Here is a 23,047-nt window from a genome sequence, read left to right as displayed (position 1 = left end):
GGGCGCCTGGGTGGCTCAGTTGGTTAAGCGACTGCCTTCGGCTCAGGTCATGATCCTGGAGTCCCTGGATCGAGTCCCGCATCGGGCTCCCTGCTCGGCAGGGAGTCTGCTTCTCCCTCTGACCCTCCCCCCTCTCATGTGCTTGCTCTCTCTCATTCTCTCTCTCTCAAATAAATAAATAAAATCTTTAAAAAAATAAAAAAATAAAATACAAAACACAATTCATAATACATACATATAATGGGCTAAACTGGTAAAGTAAAATCCTATTTTGAGGGAAAAGAATGCATACAATTACTTGTACATAGAAAAACAATGATACACAGTTAAAAAGGCAGATTTAAACACATACATTTTCCTCTACTCTTGTGTAAAACCTACTTTAAAAAAGCAATAGATTAAAACAAGACAAAACCATAAACCCGAAGGATAAAGAGTAAATGGTAAAAATAAAAAATATGGAAGTTACAAAGAATGACAAATAATAACCTCTAGACTCAAGAAAACTTGAATCCTAAGCTGGAAATGGGGAAAGCGGAGAAGCAGCTCTACCTAAAACCACAGAATCTCCCAAAACTCAGGAACTGCCAGTCCCAGGCTCCACAGGAGATGAGGATGAAAATAGGACTCAAAAGAGCAGGAAGATGCCAAGACTGCCATTCCAATTACTAGCACCAGAAAACTGCTCTATAACCCTGAAGACCCTAGTATAAATCTCTGGAAAGAGTGTAACAAAAGGCCTTTAGTTTGGGGGCTCACGAGTGACAGGGGAGGGGAAAAGTATCATACGGACAACAGACAGAATAAGTAGGAGTACACACAGTGCTGAAACCCATTCCATCCACTTAAAAGTCCTCTCTGCCTATTGAAGAAACTCCTAGAGGAAGCAGCCAAGCCTGTACACTCCTGGAAGGAAACTGGAAGACCATTTTTTAATGAATTTGACAGGCCTAGAGATAAAAGAACTAAAAAAATACCCAGTTAAGTGTGCACATGCACATGCATGTGCACACACACATACACTCACACCCTACAGTCAAGAAACTACCAGCCCACCCACCATCCAAACACACAAAACTTCTAAATCACTTTTAGTGTCTCACTTGTAACTCTGAACAAACAAACAAGAATCACAATACATGAGGAAAACCTTAAAATGAAAAAGAAAAAAAAAAAAACAGGAAATAGCTTGGCAGAAACAAACTATGCGAAGCCAAAAACTAAAACCAGGCGCCTGAGTTTCCAGATTTAAAGGGCCAATAGCACCTAGCACAAATGATTTTTAAAAAAAGATGTTAAGGTGTGCGTGGGTGGCTCAGTCAGTTAAGCGTCTGCCTTTGGCTCAGGTCATGATCCTGAGGTCCAGGGATCGGCCTCCTTGCTCAGCAGGGAGCCTGCTTCTCCCTCTGCCTGCCACTCCCCCTGCTTATGCTCACTCCCTCTCTCTGACAAATAAAATCTTTTAAAAAAAAAAAGATGTTAAAAAGTGTATCATGAAGACAAAAAGATGATCCTCAAGCTTCTAGGGAGGAGGGAAAAATCTTGACCACATAGATATTATACATGCAAATTATTATTTGCAAGGAAGAAAAACAAAAAATTAGTATGTGAATTTATAAAAGAGAATAAATTTTAAAAATTAAAAATCAAAATCAAAACCTTTAAATAAACAACAATCAGCTGAAATACATAATAGAAGAAAATATCACATACCAGTTTATAACACACACATACACAAATCAAACTTAGAAAGTAATGGGGTGTAGATTTGTGTCACTTAGTTGTAATAATTAACAATTTAATTCCAACAAATCAATAGACAAGAGAAAACAGAGACTCCAAAAATAGGCCCAAGTGAATAAGGCAAGCTAGTACATATAAAGGTAGTACTAATTACTTTCAAATTAATGAAGAAAAGATTATTCAACAATTGGTGTCAGGACAAGTAGGTAACCATCTGGGTAATTTTGGTTTAAGAGTGAGGTTATGCATGGAGGACATTTGGAGAAGGAAGGGAAAAATGGGGAGGGGGAATTGGAGGGAGAGATGAACCATGAGAGACTATGGACCTGAGAAACAAACAGGGTTTTAGAAGGGGGGGGGGTGGTTAGCCCAGTGATGGGTATTAAGGAGGGCACGTACTGCATGGAGCACTAGGTGTTATATGAAAACAATGGATCGTGGATCACCACATCAAAAACCAATGATGTATTGTATGGTGACTAACATAACATAATAAAATTTAAAAAAAAAAAGAGTGAGGTTAAGTCCAGAAAAAATTTAATCATTAAAAATTAATTAGGAGTTAAAATATAGTAAATTAAAATGTGTGAGAATTTTAGTATTTATTTTCAGAGTGGGAAAAACTTTCAAGCATTGTCAGAAAATTCAGAAGCCAGGTTTGAGGAACAAAACTAGGGAAATAGACTGGCAAGAAATAGCAAAAGCTATTTACCATGACATATTCACAGGAAAGAAACCACAGATGGCTGGTGTGATAATAACAGAATAATTTAAGTTAGAACCAAGACAAAACACCATTTTTCACCTATCAGACTGGCCAAAGATCAGGAAGTTTAAGAACACGGTCTTGGCAAAGGTTTGTGACAGGTACTCTCTCATTAGTGCAGCTAATTCAGTGTCTACACAGGACAATTAGGCAGTATCTATCAAATTATAAATGTTAAATTTGAAGCAATTCCATTCCTAGGACTTTATATACAGACACACATGCACAAGTGCTCAAAGACACAAATAAATATAAAACTGCAGCACTGTATGAACAGAATGAATACCCCAGCAGACATCACTATAAGCTACTTATGTAACTGACCCAATTATATATACACCCAACAGAATACCACGCAATCACATCAACTCAATTCCAAGCGAAATTTCCAGTCTTTTTATACAGAAACTGACAACCTGATTTTAAAACTTACATGGAAATGCAGAAACTATGTACAATAGTCAAAGCCTTTTTAAAAAATTTTTTTACAATACTGATACTATTAAACTTCAAGACTTGTAAATCTACAGTAATCAAAACAGTGTAATACTGATAAAGGAAGCAGAGATCAATGGAATAGAGAATCCAAAAACAGACCCATACATTTATGATCAATTAATTTTCAGCAAAAGTGCCAACACAAATCCATAGGGAAAACAAAGTCTGAAAAAATGGTGCTAGAACTACTGGAAATCTAAATAGATGGGAAAAAAAAAAAGAACATCAACCCTTCCCTCATACAACCCACAAAAATAATGTGAGATTGACCAAAGAAATGAATATAAAACTATAAAGCTCAAGAAGAAAACAAAGGCAAAAATCTTTGGGGTAGACAAAGATTTTTTTTAGGCAAGAATCCTACTCATTCAACATATGACCATGTAAAAACCATGTTCAAAAATCTTCGAAGCAGGGGCACCTGAGTGGCTCAGTCGGTTAAGTACCCAACTCTTGATTTCGGCTCAGGTCATGATCTCAGAATTGAGAGATCAAGTGCCACATCAGGCTCTGTACTGAGCAGGGAGTCTGCTTGAGATTCTCTCTCTCTTCCTCTGCCCCTCCCCACTGCTCTCTCTCATGCACGTGCTAATAAATAAATCTTAAAAAAAAAAAAAAATCCTCAAAGCAGCTCTATGCACAATAACCAAAATCTAAAAAAAAAAAAAAAGGTCAGGTGAATGGGTCAATAAAATGTAGTATATCAATAATATAATAGAAAAGTACTCAGCAATCGAAAGGAACTATTGGAACAATATGATGAACCTCACAATCATTATGGTGAATGAAAAAAGGTGGACACAAAGAGTACATAATGTATGATTCCACTTGAAATTCTAGAAAAAGCAAACTATAGTTGATCCTTGAACAAAGCAGGGGTTGGAGTGCCGAACCCCAGTGCAGTCAAGAATCTGCATTAACTTTTGACTCCCCAAAAATGTGACTACTAATATGGCCTACTGTTGACCAGAAGCCTTATCAATAACATAAACAGTCAATTAATATATATTTTGTGATATATACATTTTATACTGTATTCTTATGATAAAGCTAGAGAAAAGAAAATGTTAAGAAAATCATAAGGAAAAGAAAATAAATTTACAGTACTATACTGTATTTATCGATACCGTAAGTTGACATCATTGTTTCATAAGATGCATCATCAGTCAGGACCTACATCAATATTGTCCTAAATAATACAAAACACTATAAATTTAAATGCTATTACTAACACTAGACATCAAAAATGAAAACATGTGAAAAAGAAATTCATATTTACTTACAGATATAACAATTCATGCACTGATAATGAAGGAGCAGTATGACTGCTTTACAGTACCCAGTGTAAGAGATCAGTTGCTTCACACTGGACTACCATATACACTAATGAATGAATCGTTATACAATTTTTATGTCATGACGTATTACACTCATATTCATTAACACAACACTGCAAACACATTTTTTCTAAAAACCACTTACCTGTGATGATAGGCTGATATACAGTTTCTCCAATTACAAGACAGAGCATATTGTAACGTAATTCTTTGAAAGTTCTAAAACAGTAAGAAAACTAACACATTATTAATTTTGTATTAAATATCACTCACCTTATGCCTACGTAAGGATAGGCTATCCACTGCCATACAAGTCTTGTACATGATTTTCTACACGATGAAAACTTAAGCAATGGTGATGATGATGTTGACAGAACACCGTCTCAGGCAGTTCTTGCCATTCAGTTATTAGATTTTCACACGAAGACACTCACACACACAACAGATAAGTTTATTAACTGTATGGCATGATGATTATTTACTATTCATTAAATGGAAGTGGATCATCATAAATGTCTTCATCCCTGTTGTTTTCACTCTTCATACTGAGTAGGCTGAGGAGGAGGAAGAGAGGAAGATGGTCTTGGTGTCTCAGGGATAGCAGAAGAGGTGAAGGCGAAAAGGGAGGCAGGAGAGGCAAGCCAATTTGGTGTACTTTACAGAAATACATTGTAATTTCTGTTCTGACATTTTTGCTTTTTCATCTCTTTAAAAATGTTTCTACACAGTACCAATCCTTCCTCTAGCATTTGCTTTAGTTTCAGTGCCCGTATAATAGAAGGGTCCATGTCCTAGAAGAAGTCAAAAGCAGTCTTGAATAATTAGAATCCTTCTGCCAGACAGTCTAATGTCAATCTGTTTTCTGGCACTGCTTCATCCACATCTTCTTCTTCATCGTCTGGCATTGGTTCAGATGTGTTTATCCACATCAAGTCATCTTCTATTAATTCCTTTTGTGTGGCATCTATCAGCTCTTGAGTTTCTCCAAGATCTGTACCTTAAAACCCTTCACACCCCCCACCTTTTTTGCCATATCCACAATCTCTTTCATAATTTCCTTGATTGGTCTGTTGTAAATTGTGAAGTCATACACAACTTCTAGACACATTTTTCTCCTGCAGGAATTTACTGTTTTGGGCTTGATGGTTTTCATGGCTTGTTCTATAAACAATGATGGCATCCTTGATGATGCAATCCTTCCAGGCTTTCATGATGTTCTATCAGGGTTCTTTTCCATAGTGTTGAAAATCCTTTCTAGAGAGTTCCATGTGTGGATGAGCCTTAAAGGTCCTTAAGACCTCCTGATCTAGAGGCTAAATTAGAGATTTTGTGTTTAGGGGCAAGTAGACCACTTTGATGCCTTTGGTGTTGAACTCATCAGGTTCTGGATGCCCAGGGATATTGTCTAAGATCAAAAGAACTTTAAAAGGCAGTGCCTTACTGGCAAGGTACTTCCTGACTTAAGGGACAAAGTATTGATGGAACCAATCCCAAAAAAAGATTCTCGTTGTTCAGTCCTTTTTGTTGTACAACCAAAAGTCTGGGGTGCCTGCTGGCTCAGTCAGTAGAGTATGTGACTGATCTCAGGGTCATGAGTTTGAGCCCCACCTTGGATGTAGAGATTTAAAAAAAATAGTCGGGCAGCTGGTGTTTATCTTTTCCCTTCAAGGTTTGGAGATTAGCAGCTTTATACATAAGGACAGTCCTGGTCATAAACCCAATTGCATTTGCACAAAAGAGAAGAATTAGCCTATCCCTTCCTACCTTAAATCCTAAGGCTCATTTCTCTTCCATATTAATAAATGTCCTTTATTGTATGTTTTTTTTCCAGAATAGGGCACTTTTTGTCTGCATTAAAAAAACCTGTTCAGGCAGATATTCTTTCTCCTCAATGATTTTCTTAATGCCATCCGGGAACTCATCTGCTGCCTCTTGGTCAGCAGAAGCTGTTTCTCCTGTTTTCTTGACATTTTAAAAATCAAACCTTTTTCTAAAATTATCAAACCATTCTTTGCTGGCACTAAATTCTCCAGCTTTACCCTTCACCTTCCTTTTGCTTTAAGTTGTCCTATAATGACTTCGCCTTTCCTCAAATCATATTAGAGTCTATAGGTATGCCTTTCCTATAGCAACCCTGCACCCACATAAAAGCTGCATTTTCAATACAAGATAAAAAGGTATTTCAAAAAGTACAAGGTTTTGACGCCTTCTGGCATAACTGCAGCAATAGCTTCAAGAATTTCCTTTCCTTTTCCTATGATGGTCCTTACGCTGGATTCATTTATCTTGAACTGGCAGGCAACTGTAGCTGCAGGCCTCAATCTATGGTACTTAACAAACAATTCAACTTTTTCTTGTAATGTCATGACTTTCCCCTGCTTCTTGGGAGCACTTCCAGCATTACTAGTGGCACTTGAAACGGGTCCCATGGTGTTATTCAAGGTTTACAGTACTGCAAATACGCAAAAACTGCAGAGATCACTTTTTACTGTGATACGCAATTTACTGCAGAGACAAATTGCTCACACAGAGATGATTAGATCACACCACCGTGTTTTAAGCAGACTCAAACACCTAAGCTCACCACAATAGCAACATGAGATGGCTACAAAATTATTATAGTAGTACAGTATGTACTACAGTTAAGTTTATGCAGTTATGATTTAATACTGCATCTTTGTTTAGATTTTTTACTGTAAATGATGCAATGTATGGTCTGTGTCTGCACACATTTTAATAAATTTTAACTTTTTATAATAGATCTGTGAATATTTTATGGTAGTAAGTAATAAACTACATATATTTTATGCATTCATGAAACACCTAACTTTTTAGTTTTTTCAGTATTTCTAAGCTACATGGTTTCTCCACAAGTTTTTTTCAAATTGCCACAAATCTCAAAAAAATTTTTTCAATGTATTTATTGAAAAAAATCCGCATAAGTGGACCCACACAATTCAACCCATGTTGTTCAAGGGTCAACTGTAATCTACAGTAAGACAGCAGATGAGTCCTTCCCTAAGGTCAGAGAGGAGGGAGAGACAGACTTGGAAGCGATGGAGATGTTCTGTGTCTTGACTGTAGTGGTGGTTTCAAGAGTGTGTGTATCTGTCAAAATCCACCAAATTGTACAGTTTAAGAGAGTGAAGTTTACTGTACATAAATTATACTTCAATAAAGCTGTCAAAAAATATAGTGCTGTAAGTAACTGAAATGGACCTACACCTGCAACCAAGAAGCACTGTTAAACCAAAAAACAGCAAGGTGCAGAAGAGGGTAAAAACAGCAATTTTTTAGGAAAAAAGTGGGAGAAAGGAAATGCACAGAAACATATGCTTGCTTATGCACACATTAGGTATAGAAAGATACATAATAAATATAATAGTGAAGATTTCTGGGAAAGAGAACTACAAAACCAAGTGTCAGGAGTGTGAAAAAGCTTACTTTTCACTATATACCCATTCAAATGTTTTATTATATAGACATATAACCTAATCAAAATTAAAATATAAGTTATATTTCTCTGAAAATAAAAAGTTATATTTGGCACACTAATTCATCTTGGAAGGCACTATATTATAAAAGTATAAGCCACTTACCTTCCCGAGACAAAAATCACATATCACTGTTTCTTTAAGTTGACTGATGATGCTTCCAATGAATGATGCTCCTAATAACTTCCTGTGTTTGGGAATTAATCTTAAAAAAAAAAAAAAGAATTCTGTAACTAAAGTAAAACAATCTGTTAAAACACATAAGAATATAAAATTACTATTGTCTACTAACTCATATTAAAACAGCTTAAGACTAAGCTAGACTAAGTAAACAACTGCCTAATAACAATGTATTGCATCACATATCTCATTTTTACACCATATAATAGATTAGGTTTTTCTTCAAATACAATCACCACCTCCAAACCTCCGCTGCATGGAAGGAGTATATTTTCCTTCCCAACTGGTGCTGAACTTGACCACATGCCTTCCTTTGGCCTCATGGTGGGCAGAGTATACTTCCCTGCCCCCATAACCTTAGCCATCTAACTTGGTTTGGCCAATGGTGTATTAGGAGAAACGATGCAGAGGTTTGAAATGTCTTTATGCAGCTGGGCTTGCCCTCTTGCACCTCTGCCATCACCGTAAGAGCTTCACCAGGTAGATGAAGGCAGCTCTTCAGCCTAGACCCCAGAATAAACATAAAGAGTAGAACTGAGCCAAACCCCAAATGAGGTGACAAGCCGAACCCACAGTGAGAAATAAAGCCCACCCACACCCACAGCTGCCCACCAAGCCTAACCTAAATCACCTAACCCACAGCTGCTCTGCAGATGTGTGATCAATTAACTGCTGTTTTAAGGCACTGAGCTCTAGGGCAGTTTCTTATATAGCAATAACTAATACATACTGTGATTAATTTTTACTTTCTGAGAAGCTCTAAACTTACCCAAGATTAAGCCCCAGAAAAAGAACAAAAAAAGAAAGAAAACTCATTTATATTCCTTTATTACTTTAGCACTAAAAATTATAATTTTTAAAATGATGAATATTCTTCTTTTACAGCTATTCCTCCCAATTTCTAAGTATTTTAGTACATTTGGGACCTACCTTATAAAAGAGATAAACTGATACACAACTCTACAGTATTTGTCAATACTGTTCAAGGTGTGCTAAGGACCACTTCAATTCTAGTTTGCCCCCTCACGCAACCATCACTAATCTAGCATTACACAACTTAATAAACCCCCTTTCTTCATAACCCTTAAATAATATCTTGCAAATGCACCCTCTCATCTGTTAACAAATTGACAAGGCCCCTCCTACACAACCCAGAGCTAGATTAATATAATCCTAATGAAACAATATCAGGGTCAAAAAAACACAATAATTAAGCTTTACATAAAATGACCACTTCAGAAAACCTAAAATAACATTTATATTTGGGCACCTGGATGGCTCAGTCAGTTAAGCATCTGCCTTCAGTTCAGGTCATGATCCCGGAGTCCTGGGATGATTCCTGCGTCAGGCTCCCTGCTCAGTGGGGAGCCTGCTTCTCCCTCTCCTTCTGCCCCTCCCCATGCTTGTACTCTCACTCTCTCTCTCTCTCTCTCTCTCTGACAAATAAATATAGAAAAAAATAACATTTATATTTTACTACAAAAGAAATCTTACAAGGCACACTAGAAAATACTGAGAATTTAACAATAATCCAATTTCCCACAGTGCTTTATAATAAAATGTACTCAAATTTTAATCATTAAAATATCTGGATTATAAAAAAAAATTTAAGATTTTATTTATTTATTTGAGAGAGACAGCACATAAGCGGGGGCGGGGGGGGTGTAGACAGAGGGAGAGGGAGAAGCTGACTTCCCCACTGAGCAGGAAGCCAGACATGGGGCTTGATCCCAGGACCCTAAGATCATGACCTGAGCCAAAGGCAGATGTTTAACTGACTGAGCCATCCAGGCACCCCATGATTATAAAAAAAATTTTTAAACAGAAAGGAAAAAAAAAAGAAAAAATTTGGATTGCATTATCACCCAATATATTTTAATATTAGTCATTTTTTAAAAAAAACATTTCATGATTAGGGCACCTGGGTGGCTCAGTTGAAGGTCCAACTCTTGATTTTGGCTCAGGTCATAATCTCAGGGTTATGGGATCGAGCCCCATATCGGGCTCCACGCTCAGCAGGGAAGTCTGCTTGAAATTCTTTGCCCCTCCCCTCTCTGAAATAAATTTTTAAAATATCCAAAAAAACATTTTATGATTGAGATATAATCCCTTACCATAAAATTCACCTCTTTATAGTATACAATTTAGTGGGTTTTAGTACCTTCAGAGTTGTGTAACAATTGCCAGTATCTAATTCCAGAATATTTTCATGACCTCAAAAAAATCCCCCAAAAAACATGCTCATTAAAAGTCATTCCCCAGGGGCGCCTGGGTGGCTCAGTCGTTAAGCATCTGCCTTCAGCTCAGGTCATGATCCCAGGGTTCTGGGATCGAGCCCCGCGTCAGGTTCCCTGCTCTGCGGGAAGCCTGCTTCTCCCTCTCCCACTCCCCCTGCTTATGTTCCTGTTCTTGCTATCTCTCTCTCTGTCAAATAAATAAATAAAATCTTAAAAAAAAAAAGTCATTCCACATTCCTCCTCCCTCCAGCCCTGGCAACTACAAATCTACCTTCTGTTTTTATGGATCTGACTATTCTAGATGTTGCATATAAATGGAATCATACAACATATGGTCTCTGTGACTGGCTTCTTTCATGTTTTCAAGGTTCAAATAACACAGCATTTATCAGTAATGCCCTATGATTTTTATGACTGAGTACTATTCCACTGTATAAACATGCCACATTTTGTGTAACTATTGATCAGTTCATGGATGTTTGACAGATTTTTTTTTTAAGATTTTACTTATTTAGGGGCGCCTGGGTAGATAAATCTTTTTTTTTTTAAAGATTTGTTTATTTATTTGACAGAGAGAGAGACACAGCGAGAGGGAACACAAGCAGGGGGAATGGGAGAGGGAGAAGCAGGCTTCCCGCGGAGCAGGGAGCCCGATGCAGGGCTCGATTCCAGGACCCCGGGATCATGACCTGAGCTGAAGGCAGACGCTTAACGACTGAGCTACCCAGGCACCCCTGACAGATTGTTCCTACTTTGTGGCTATCACAAATAATGTTATGAACAATCCTAATGAGTTTTGTGTGAACACAGGTTTCCAGTCTTTTGGTTATACACAAAGAAGTATGACTGCTGGACCATATGATAGTTAACTTTAGAGGGACTGTTTTCCAAACCAGCTGTATCCTTTTACATTTCCACCAGCCATATAGGAGGGTTCCAATTTCTCTACATCCTGGTCAGCATTTTTTACTATCTTTTTAAACTTTAGTCATCCTTTTGGGTGTAAAGTGGTATCTCACTGTACTTCTGATTTGTATTTTCCTAATGACTAATTAGGTGAGCATCTTTTCATGAGCTTAGTAGCCATTTGTATTTCTTCTCTGCAGAAATATATATTCATATCCTTTCCTCCTCCTTTAAATTGGGTCGCTTTTCTTTTTATTATTGAGTTGTAACAGTTCTTTATCTGGATATTAGACTCTCAGCAGATGCATCACTTCCAGATATTTTCTCCAATTCTGTTACTTGTTGCTTCATTTTCTTGATAGAGTCCTTTGATGCACAAGTCTTTATTTTTAGTTATGTCCAATTAATCTATTTTTCTTTGGTTGTTTGTGATTAGATGTCATATCTAAGAAACTACCACCTAATTCAAAACCATGAGGATTTACATCTGTTTTCTTCTAGGAGTTTTATAGTGTTAGCTTACATTTAGATCTCTGGTCAATCTTGAGTTCATTTTGTATACGGTACAAAGTAGGAGTAAAACCTTCATTCTTTTGCAGGTGAATATACAACTGTCAGAGCATCATTTGTTAAAGACCATTCTTTACCTACTGAATTGTCTTGGTAATATTGTCAAAAATCAACTGCTGGTTTAATTCCGGACTCTCTACACTGTTCCACTCATCTATATGATATTATGCCAGTACCACAAAGTCTCTTAATTACTGTAGCCTTATAGTAAACTTTTTCTGAGATATAATTGATATATTGTATTAGTTTCAGGGGTACAACACATTGATTACATACATAGTTACTAAAATCTTTTTTCTTGTGATGAAAATTAAGATCTACTCTCAGCAACTTCCAAATATAAAATATTTTTTTTAAAGATTTTATATATTTATTTGAGAGAGCAGAGCGAGAGAGAGAGAGCACAAGCAGGGGTAGAGGGGCAGAAGAGGCAGCCGGCTCCCTGCCAAGCAGGGAGCCCAATGTGGAGCCTGATCCCAGGACCCTGGACCTGAGCCAAAGGCAGACACTTAACCAACTGAGCCACCCAGGCACCCCACGAAACAATATTATTAGTTATAGTCACCAAGCTGTACATTACATCCCCATGACTTATTTATTTTATAACTGAAAGTTTGAATTTTTTGGCCCCCTTCCCCTTCACCCATTTCACCTACCCCCCACCTATGGCAACCACCAATCTGTTCTCTGTATCTATGAGCTTAGTTTTTTATTTTTGTTTTTAGATTCTGCATATAAGTGAGATCATACAGTATTTGTCTTACCTGACTTATTTCACTTAGCATAATGACCTTAAGGTCCATCCATGTTGTCACAAATGGCAAGATTTCATTTTTTATGGATGAGTAGTATTCCACTATGCATATATTGTGTATACAGTCCATTGTATATATATTTTTTCTTTATCCATTCATTTATCAATGGACATTTACGCTGTTTCCTTAACTATTGTAAATAATGCTGCAATGAACAGGGGGTGCATATATCTTTCTGAAATAGTATTTTGTTTTCTCCTGACAAATACCCAGGACCCTATGGTAGTTCTATTTTTTATTTTTTAAGGAAACTTCATATTGTTTTCCATGCTGGCTGTACCCATTCACATCTCCACTGACAGTGAACAAGGGTTTCCTTTTCTCCACATCCTTGCCAACATTTGTTATTTGTTGTCTTTTTGATAATAGTCATTCTAACAGGTGTAAGATGGTATTTCATTGTGGCTTTGATTTGCATTTTCCTGGTGATTAGTGATGTTGAGCATCTTTCCATATACCTACTGGCCATCTGTATGTCTTCTCTGAAAAAAATGTCTATTCAGATCTTCTGCCCATTTTTAATTGGATTGTTTATATATTTTGGGTATCAACCACTTATCAAATAGATAATTTGCAAATATTTTCTTCTATTCTATAGGTTACCTTCTCGTTTTGTGATAGTTTCCTTTGCCTTGCAGAAGCTGTTTTTAGTATGATGCAGTCCCACTTGTTATTTTTGCTTTTGTTGCTTTTGCCGTTTTTTTTTTTTAAGATTTATTTATTTGAGACAGAGGGAGCACACGCGTGCACATGCATGGAGGAATAGAGGGAGTGTCCTGAGCAGACTCCACGCCCAGCATGGAGCCCAACACAGGGTTCGATTTCACGACCCCAAGACCATGGCCTGAGTTGAAACCAAGAATCAGACACTTAACTGACTGCGCCACCCAGGTGCCCCTGTTGCTTTTGCTTTTAATGTATATTCACACTATCATCACCAAGACCTGTATCAAGGAGCTTACCCCCTATGTTTTGTTCCAGGAGTTTATGGTCTCAAGTCTTACATTCAAGTCTTTAATCCATTCTGAGTAATTTTTTGTATAATTTAAGATAGTAGCCCAGTTTCATTATTTTGTATGTGGCTGTCCAGTTTTCCCATCAACATTTATTGGAGACTGTCATTTCCCCATAATATGCTCTTGGCTCCCTTTGTAGTTAAGTTCTGAAATAAGGAAGTGTGAATCTCTCAACTTTGCCATTCTTTTTCAAGATTATTTTGGCTATATGATATTAATTTTAGGATCAGCTTGTGAACTTCTGCAAAAAAGTCAGCTAGGATTTTAATAGGTGTTGCACTGAATCTGCAGATAATTTGAGGAATACTGCCATCTTAGTAGTAAATCTTCCAATTCTTGAACATGGATAGCTTTTCATTTATGTCATCTTTAATTTTTTTAATGATGTTTTAGAATTTTCAGCGTACAAGGCTTGCACTTCATTTGTTAAATTTATTCCTAAGTACTATATTCTTTTTGATTCTATTATAAAAGGAATTGGTTTCTTAATATCCTTTTTAGATGGTTCATCACTAGTATACAGAAATACAACTAATTTTTGTACATTGATCTTATATCATATAACCTTGCTGAATTCACTTATTAGTCCTAACAGGCTTTGGGGCCTTTTCTGTGGATTTCTTAGAATTTTCTACATATAAGATCATGTCATCTGCAAAACTGTTTTATTTATTCCTTTCCAATCTGGATGCTTTTATTTCTTTTTCTTACCTAAATTCCCTGGCTAGAACCTCCAGTACAATGGTGAATAAAAGTGGCAAGAGCAGGGACACCTGGGTGGCTCAGCTGGTTAAGCCTCTGCCTTCTGCACCATCCTGCTCAGTGGGGAGCCTGCTTCTTCCTCTCCTGCCTGCCGCTCCCCCTGCTTATGCTCTCTCTGATAAATAAATAAAATCTTAAAAAAAAAAAAAAAAGAAACCTTCAGTCTTTCACCATTAAGTATGATGTTAGAGATGGGCTTTTCATAGATGCCCTTCTATTCCTTTCTTGAGTGTTTTTATCATGAAAAGGTGTTGGATTTTGTCAAATGCTTTCTCTACATCTGCAGAGGTGATCATGTGTTTCTCCCCCCTTTATTCCATTAACATAGTATATTATTTTGACTTTCCTCAATCTTATAAAAAGCTTCTAACAAGAAAACCTATAGCTTACATTACAAGAGTAAAATATTGACTGCTTTCTCCCTAAGTTCAGAAAGAAGGCAAAGATGTCCTCTCTTACTTCTATTCAATATTGTACTTGAGGTCCTAGCTAATACAATAAAGCAAGAAAGAGAAACAAAAAGCCCATAGACTAAAAAAAACAAGAAAGAAAAACCTGTTGACATGATTATTCAAGTGGAAAACACTAAGGATCTATTTAAAAACCTACTAAATACATGAATCTAGCAAGGTCACAGAATAAAAGCCAATAAGTAATACCAATTACATTTCTATATTCTAGCAAAACAAAACTGGAAAAACAAAATTATTTTAAAAACACAAATTACAAGAACATCAAAAACATTAAATACTTAAATAAATTTAAAAGACAAAAAAAATACTTCTACACTGAAAACCATGAAACATTACTAAGAGAAATTAAGTTAAGTCTTAAATGGAGAAATACACACATTTAGAAAATTCAATATTATCAAGATATCCAGTCTCCTCCGGGCGCCTGGGTGGCTCAGTCCTTAAGAGTCTGCCTTCAGCTCAGATCATGATCCTGGAGTCCTGGGATCGAGTCCCACATCGGGCTCCCTGCTCGGCGGGGAGCCTGCTTCTCCCTCTGACCCTCCCCCCTCTCGTGCTCTGTCTCTCATTCTCTCTCTCTCTCAAATAAAAATAAATAAATAAAAAATAAAATAAATAAAATTTATGTGGAAATGGAAAGGATCCTATATACAACCATTTTGAAAGAAAATGACAAAGATGGAAGCTATAATAATTATAGAGCATAATATCTGAAGCAAGACAAATCAATGGAACAAAAAATCTATAGACACATTTAGACAGCAAAAGAACTGAACATACCCCTCACAAAAGATAATTTACAAATGGCCAATAAAGATCTGAGGAAGTGTTCAATATGAGTCATCAGGAAAATGCATATCAAGGGGGTGCCTGGGTGGCTCAGTCGTTAAGGGTCTCCTTCCGCTCAGGTCATGATCCTAGGGTCCCGGGATCGAGCCCCGCATCGGGCTCCCTGCTCCGCGGGAAGCCTGCTTCTCCCTCTCCCACTCCCCCTGCTTGTGTTTCCTCTCTTGCTGTGTCTCTCTCTCTGTCAAATAAATAAATAAATAAATCTTTAAAAAAAAAAATGCGTACCAAGGCACCTGGGTGGCTCAGTTATTAAGGGCCTGCTCCACGCATGATCCCAGAGTCCTTCCTGGGATTGAGCCTCGCGCGGGCTCCCTGCTCGGCGGGAAGCCTGCTTTTCCCTCTCCCACTCCCACTGCTTGTGTTCCCTCCCTCGCTGTGTCTCTCTGTCAAATAAATAGGTAAAATCTTTACCAAAAAAAAATGCATATCAAAAACACAATGAGACACTACTACAAGCCCTCTAAAATGGCTAAAATTAAAAAGACTGACAAAATCCAGTATTTGTGAACAGTGCAGAACTCTTAAGAATGCCGCTGGTAGGATGAAATGGAATAAACACTTCGGAAGTTTGGTACTTTATAAAGTTAAATTTTACCTACCCTCTGACTCAAATTCCAGTCCTAATTATTTACCCCCCAAAATAAAAACATGACCACAAAAAGACCTACACAAAAATGTTTCTATTAATTTTACATATAATAGCCAAGATATTGACTTCCTGCATCAATTATTAGGTATATAAAAATAAACTGTGGCATTTTCATGCAATGGAATACTCATGGGGGGAAAAAAACATAAGCACGTTGCTTACACAACAACATGGAAGAAATTAAAAACCATTATCTTAAGGGAAAGAAGTCAAATAGAATAGTACACACTGCATAATCCCACATACATGAAGTTCTAGAACAGGCAAAACTCACCTATAATGACAGAAAACACAACAGTGATTACCCAAAGTGGAGTCAGGAACATAAATGAATAGGTTCCAAGGTACCTTTTAGGGATGATGGAAATGTCCTTTATCTTGATTGGAGTGGTAGCTTCACAAGTGTTTACATGCCCAAACTTACCAAACTTTACAATCAATCTGTGGATTATATTAAATGTAAAATATACTTCAAAAAAGCCATTTTGTAAAAATGCTTGCAGGGATGGAGATCTTTTTCTTAGAAATTAGGAATATTAAATATAATATGGCTTTGATTGGCTTTTATTTTTTTTAAACATTTTATTTATTTGACAGAGGGAGAGAGAAAGTGAGAGAGCACAAGCAGGGGGAGTGGCAGAGGAAGAGGGAGAAGCAGGCTCCCCACTGAGCAGGAAGCCCTACCCTGGGATCATGACCTGAGCTGAAGGCAGACACATAACCAACGGAGCCACCCAGGCACCCGTGATTGGCTTTTAAATATAAATTACTAATAAATAACAAGTTTTTCTCTTCACAAAATAGCAAAAGCAATACCTAACAAGTGGAAGCATTTTCACATTGAATACAGCACATTAAAAAATAATTTACTTTTTTTTTTTAAGTCCTACTTTTTTTTTTTTTTTTTTTAAACTAAGCTCTTTGCCCAATGTAGTACTTGAACTCACAACCCTGAGATCAGGGTTGCATGCTCTACCAAGTGAGCCAGCCAGGTGCCCCCCATAAAAAAACAATTTAAAACAAAACAAAACAAAATCATACCAGGTATGTAAATATTATATATTCAGGAAAAAAAGTCATTTCCTCCAGTGAGGAACAGTGCCTTCTTTTTTATGCCCCCAACAAGCACTTTATTCAATGCACAAATGTGTATTATACCTCTAAATACAGGATTTATTAGTTATATAGCAAGTATGTTTATGAAACATATGTCCTCCTCTTTAAGTTTCAAATCATTTTTGTACCCCAGTTATCAAATAGTAACTATTTGTCAATTTACACATGATTGATTTGACCACAAAAAGATCCATGGTATCTTAGAGTTGGAGAGCCCATTATCTACTGGCATTAGAACCCTGAAAACTGCAAAATGCCTCAAGAATAGTTGCCTCAAAATCTATAGGGAAAGTTCAACACTAAGCCCACTCATGGGCAGTAATTTTCTAAATATTTTAGCCTTGGAAATTTATCTAAAAAATATAAAATCATGTTTAGAAGAAACGGGTATGGGAACAAGCAGAAGGGAGGACGAAAAGTTGCTGTGCTACTCACTACCCACCAAGCTCACACACCTTAGTCAACATCTGCCCACTAGGACAGTGGTCTCTAAAGCTATTCTGAAGAGCACAGTTTGAGAAAGAGTAATCTAGAGCTGGACTGTCCAATATGATTATCAATTAGCAATGTGTAGCTACTAAGCACTTGAAATGTGGCTAGTCCAAACTGAGATTGTTTTGTTTATTTTTTTACAACCCTTAAAAATATGTTAAACCATTTTGGGGGATGTGGGAGTGGAGCCAAAGTTGGCCTAAGTGACAAAGTAGTTTATCAACTCCTGCTCTTGAGCACATGGAAGCTGTACTAAATAGTCTGTCAGATTAATTAAGGGAAGCTTAGACTCCATAGCAGCCTAGTCAACGAGGCAGAAATGCCCACATTCCCAGGTATACTGAAAAAGTCCAAATGGTTGAGGGAGGATTGCAAGATTGAATCTACTCTACTCACACGGCTCAGCTATACCCTAATTAATACTCTTGGGTCAAGTCTGCAAACACCATCATGATTCTGAAAATTGGATGCTGAGACTGAGCCCTGTTCACTTGGAGGTCATCATACCAATACATTAAAAGGCAAAGAAGGCAGTCATGTGTGACTGATACATGGAGAGCAAAGAGGACTACTTCTGGAACCCAGGAGAATCACTGGGGCACCTCTTAGAACGCTTATCTAATACTCTGGTCAAAGGACAACAAAGTTAGGACTACAAAGACCTCAGATCCCACAGAATGTATATCCCCAACCAAACTGAGAACAACTCATCCAGTCCAGTGTTGGCAGAAACCAAAATCAAACAGGTAAGTGACAAGGTAACCACTACTGTTTTTTTATTTGTATTTTTAAAATTTTTGTTATTAAAGTATAGTTAACATACAATGTTATATTAATTTCAGATGTACAACACAGTGACTCAACTGGTACCTATTATTATTAATTTAGGCTTCATGACCACTTGAAGAGGAGAGGCCCACAGCAGCTGTTTTATGTTGTTTCTTTTCCCCCTCCTCCTTCTCTACCATATATGAAAGGCGAATGTGGTAGCTAATATTTTAAGTTGCAGGTGAAAAATATGACTGAATTGACATTACCCCCAAAACTGGTAAGATTTTAATGACAAAAAGAGAAAAACATACAACAAATAGCATGAAATAAAAATAGATTTAACCCCAAATATATCAGAAATCACATTACATGTCCATGGATAAAATCCTCCAGATAAATCGAGATTATGAGATGTACTTAGAGCATAAAAATGAAGAGAGGCGTAAAAGACAAATAGAGAATACAAATATTAACCAAAGGAAGGTCTGTATATCTACATTAATACCAAAGCAACTTTAAGAGAAAAGCCAATATTAAAGAGGAACATAATGATTAAGGCTTCAATTTAACAGGAAGCTCTAACAATTTCAAACTGCACCCATCTAAGGACATAAACTAAAAATATATAGTTCTTGGGGTGCCTGGGTAGCTCAGTTGGTTAAGCATCTGCCTTCGGCTCAGGTCATGATCCCAGGGTCCTGGGGTCAGGCTCCCTGCTCAGCAGGAGATCTGCTTCTCCCTCTCACTCTGCCTCTTCCCCCACCGACTAGTTCTCTCTCTCTCGCTCACTCTTTCTCAAATAAATAAAATCTTTTAAAATAAATAAATAAATAAATAAATAAATAAAATATACCATTCTCAACTTGACATATGTAGTTCCCTAATTGACAAATACAAGGAAAAATGGAGAAATCCAAAATCATAACTGAGACACTTGGACACACTCTTCTCAGCAACTGATGTAACAAGCAGACAAAAAACCAAAACCACCCCCACTAATTTTTTTTTTTATTAAAGATTTTATTTATTTATTTGAGAGAGAGAGAATGAGAGACAGAGAGCATGAGAGGGAGGAGGGTCAGAGGGAGAAGCAGACTCCCCGCCGAGCAGGGAGCCCGATGCGGGACTCGATCCCGGGACTCCAGGATCACGACCTGAGCTGAAGGCAGTCGCCTAACCAACCGAGCCACCCAGGCGCCCCCACCCCCACTAATTATACAGAATATCTAAACAAAACAATTTTAAACTTGACTTAATGGATACACATACAGTATTTTCCCAACAACTGCAAAACACATTCTTTTCAAGCACACATTAAACACTTACAAAAACGACCCCAAATACAGGACCTAAAGTGAATCTCCACAAACATCCAAGATATGATACCATACAGTATGTTTTCTGATTACAATGCAATTTATAGAAATGAATAACCCCAAAACTCTAAATAGAAAATGCCCACGTTTGAAATTAAGAAAATCTATTCTACGTAGCATAAGAAATCATACCCTAAAAAAACCACAAGATAGGTGAACTGCCATACCAGACATCAGCAATTAATAAAATCAATAAAGCCATAGTAATGTGTTATACTGATTCAAGGATAGACAAATAGAACAATGGAACAGACCAATGACGCAAAGCAGAATGCCCAGAATCAGACTCATGTATGTGTGGTCAACTGGTTTATGATAAATAGTAAAAAGCTGGGAAAATAGATTTTTAAAAGAAACAGTGCAGGAACAAATAGTGGAGAAAAAAGTAAAAATGAATCCCTATTTCATATCTGTACTAAAGTCAATGCCAAACAGCTTGATTATAGACAGAAAATGTGAAGGTGAAACAGAACTTACAAAATCAGTTATGATTTCGGATTTCTCCATTTTCCCTTGTATTTGTCAATTAGGGGACTACATATGTCAACTTGAGAATTGTATATTTTATTTATTTATTTATTTTAAAAAATGTATTTATTTGAGAAACAGTGAGCGAGAGAGAGAACTAGTTGGTGGGGGGCAAAGATTATATTTTTTAAAATCCTACAAATTAATGAAATGGCCAACTGAAGAAAAAAAGACAAGAAATTTGAACAAGTTCATCACAAAAAGGAGGAGAAAGAAATCCAATAGGGCAATGGACAACCACCACAACAGCTAAAATTTTAAAGTTAGAAAAGACAAAATGTTGGTAGAGTGCTGCTGGTGGCAGTATCAATTGCACAAACACTTTGAAGAACGGGCCAAAAGAGCAACCAATCTGTAATGAAATAGACAGCTGAAGAATCCCAAAATGAACCTTGAGGCTAGTGGGCATGCACACAGAAAAGCGACTGGCCTTCGTTTTGAGAATGAAAAATACTACTGCCAGGCCTATGACATTTGGGAGAAAAATTGCCCTAGCATCTTAAAAAATTAGGCAAAAGAAAAGCAAGGCAGGGACGCCTGGGTGGCTCAGTCGGTTGAGTGTCTGTCTTTGGTTCAGGTCATGATCCCAGTCTCCTGGGATCGAGCCTGGCATCAGCCCCTCATCTGGCTCCCTGCTCAGCGGGGAGTCTGCTTCAGCTTCTCCCTCTTCCTCTGCCTGTCCCCCTACTGGTGCTCAGGCCCTCTCTCAAATAAATAAAAACCTTAAAAAAAAAAAAAAAAAGCAAGGCAATTACTAACTCCAGGCGATAAAAAGGGGAGGGGAATACAGTTACAGGAGAATACTTAGCTCGGCAGTAAACAATATTTACATAGTTATAACACCACTCACTAGTGTCTTAACCAATAACTGAAATGGAACTCTCTTAAGGGGATATGGGGAAGAAAGTAAGAGAGCTAAATTTTTAACTGTTGAGGCAGAAAATCAGTAACATCTGAAACTCATAAATCAAAATACAGCAGTTATTGCATACTACCAAAAATATAGAGCTAGATACTAAGAGTAACAGCTAGAAGAATAAAAGTGGTAGCTCCTGGAGAAAGGTACTAGGAGATGGGGAAAGATTAGGAGTGGAATGATATTTGTCACTGTAAGGCTTTTAGTGCAGTTTGGCTTTCAAAACACACAAGAGGGTGCCTGGGTAGCTCAGTCGTTAAGCGTCTGCCTTTGGCTCAGGTCATGATCCCAGGGTACTGGGTTCGAGCCCCGCATCGGGCTCCCTGCACGGCAGGAAGCCTGCTTCTCCCTCTCCCACTCCCCCTGCATGTGTTCCCTCTCTCGCTGTATCTCTGTCAGATAAATAAATAAATAAATAAAAACACACAAGATTTACTTTGAAAATTTTGAGAAAATTCTCCAATCTTATTGCATTTCTGTCAATGTATCCTGGCATTCAATAGGTCTGCTTTGACATACAAAGGTTTTAGCCATTTTTTTTAATTTACAGTATACATACAATCTATTCTAAAATCTCACCAAAATTAAAGTTCTGAAAATTATTTACCCCAATTGACTCAATAAGTCAAAAAAAATCAGAACAGATTTTTTTAAGTCTAGAAAAGAATATGAATTAATTCAAGTACAAAAAAATTAAATTAGTAGGAATACTACCCAGAGAGAGAGTTTATTATTGGGCTACTAAACATCTGAAACTTTAACATCTGAACTCCCAATCTTGCCTCCTAAACCTAAAGCTTCCGAAGGATTTTCCTCATCTCAGTAAATGTCAAGTTCATCCGTAAGTATCTAGAATTAAACTTTGGAATCATCCCCAATTCTTCTCTTAGAACTTATTTAATCAATTCGATCATCAACAAATCCTGTCTACGTTCAAAACACATCCAAAATCTGACCACCTAAAATCTCCACCATTACTACCCAGGTCCAAGTCACCATTACTCCCCTCACCTGGATTTTTGCCAACAGCTTCTGAATTCCTAACTCTGCCTTCAGCCTTGTTCCTCCTTCCCTACTTCCTCCTCACTTGAGCTTCTCCACCCAACAGCCACAGTGATCTTTTAAAACTTAAATCAGGCTCTGTTATTTCTCTGCTCAAAACCCTTCAGTGACTTCTCATCTCAATCAGAGTAAAAGCAAAGGCTCAATGTTAAATACTACTTCCTAGTTTTGTCCCTACTAACTCTGGTCCAGTTAGGTTGGCTCCCTTGCTATTATTTCTTGGATGCATTAAGCATATTCCCACCTAAGGCTAAAAAGTGTTCCAGACAAAGGGAACAGCTCTGCTTTCAAACAACTGATATTTTTGTTGTTGTTCCAGAATGCAGTAAAAGACAAGTTACCCAAAATAAACAAAAATTTGTTTTGATACCAAAAGTAGTGTACATACACATGCACGTGCACCACATACTTCATATACAAAAAGAGTATAAAAAACCTAAATTAAAGAAAGTTGGCTTTCTTTAAAAAAGATTTTATTTATTTATTTATTT

General features: G+C 37.2%; 1 protein-coding gene across 10 annotated transcripts in view; it reads right to left on the bottom strand.

The window, feature by feature from the left end:
• The window catches only part of ESCO1 (establishment of sister chromatid cohesion N-acetyltransferase 1), an 81,773-nt gene that overhangs the window by 48,006 nt on the left and 10,720 nt on the right, over positions 1-23,047 (bottom strand). For 5 of the 10 annotated variants that reach the window (XM_081801536.1, XM_081801537.1, XM_081801538.1 and 2 more), the window contains exon 2: positions 7,944-8,043. The gene's annotated coding sequence lies outside the window, so the exon portion shown is untranslated. Of the gene's footprint in view, positions 1-4,617; positions 7,453-7,943; positions 8,044-15,871; positions 16,030-23,047 lie in introns of those variants that run through there. The other 5 variants (XM_081801529.1, XM_081801535.1, XM_081801531.1 and 2 more) reach the window with 4 other exon arrangements.

The sequence above is a fragment of the Leptonychotes weddellii genome, chromosome 13 (assembly GCF_054177405.1).
Source record: "Leptonychotes weddellii isolate Sample4059 chromosome 13, ASM5417740v2, whole genome shotgun sequence".
Lineage (NCBI taxonomy): Eukaryota > Metazoa > Chordata > Mammalia > Carnivora > Phocidae > Leptonychotes > Leptonychotes weddellii.
This window is presented reverse-complemented; position numbering and strand designations above follow the sequence as displayed.